At 36.8% G+C, this 438-nt stretch overlaps 1 non-coding gene across 1 annotated transcript; it reads right to left on the reverse strand.

Moving 5' to 3' along the window:
* Window positions 1–248: 248 nt before the first annotated feature.
* On the reverse strand, window positions 249–438 carry LOC120376344. Its single transcript, XR_005587229.1, has one exon. It is a non-coding gene; the product is annotated as a U2 spliceosomal RNA (small nuclear RNA).

The raw sequence follows: 438 nt of genomic DNA on the forward strand, positions 1-438 counted from the left end.
ATGTTGTTGAAAAAACTCACAGCAAACAGAAGAATCTCAGCTTTTAAAACAATTTTCCAGCAAGACAAAGAAACTCACAGCTGTAGACTCAGAAAACACTCCCAAGGAATTTTAACAATACATTGTTATGAAGAATTTAAGTGCTAAAGAAACCTGATTTTCCAACTAATTTAAAAAAAAGTCTTCTCAAATCACCATCTTTAGAGTGAATCTTACTCTGCTTTTCTAACCAGACAGTTTTCCCTAAAAGGAGAGGCACCGTTCCTGGAGACACTGCAATACCAGGTCAATGCATGGGGTGGTCAGAGCAAGCTCCTATTCCATCCCCTTGTTTCAAAAATCAATTTAATATACAAGCCTCAAATAAAGGACCTATCAGATATTAAGCTGATAAGAACAGACACTACACTTATCTTAGCCAAAAGGCCAAGAAGCGAT

This window comes from Mauremys reevesii, linkage group 12 (genome assembly GCF_016161935.1).
Source record: "Mauremys reevesii isolate NIE-2019 linkage group 12, ASM1616193v1, whole genome shotgun sequence".
NCBI classification, from domain to species: domain Eukaryota; kingdom Metazoa; phylum Chordata; order Testudines; family Geoemydidae; genus Mauremys; species Mauremys reevesii.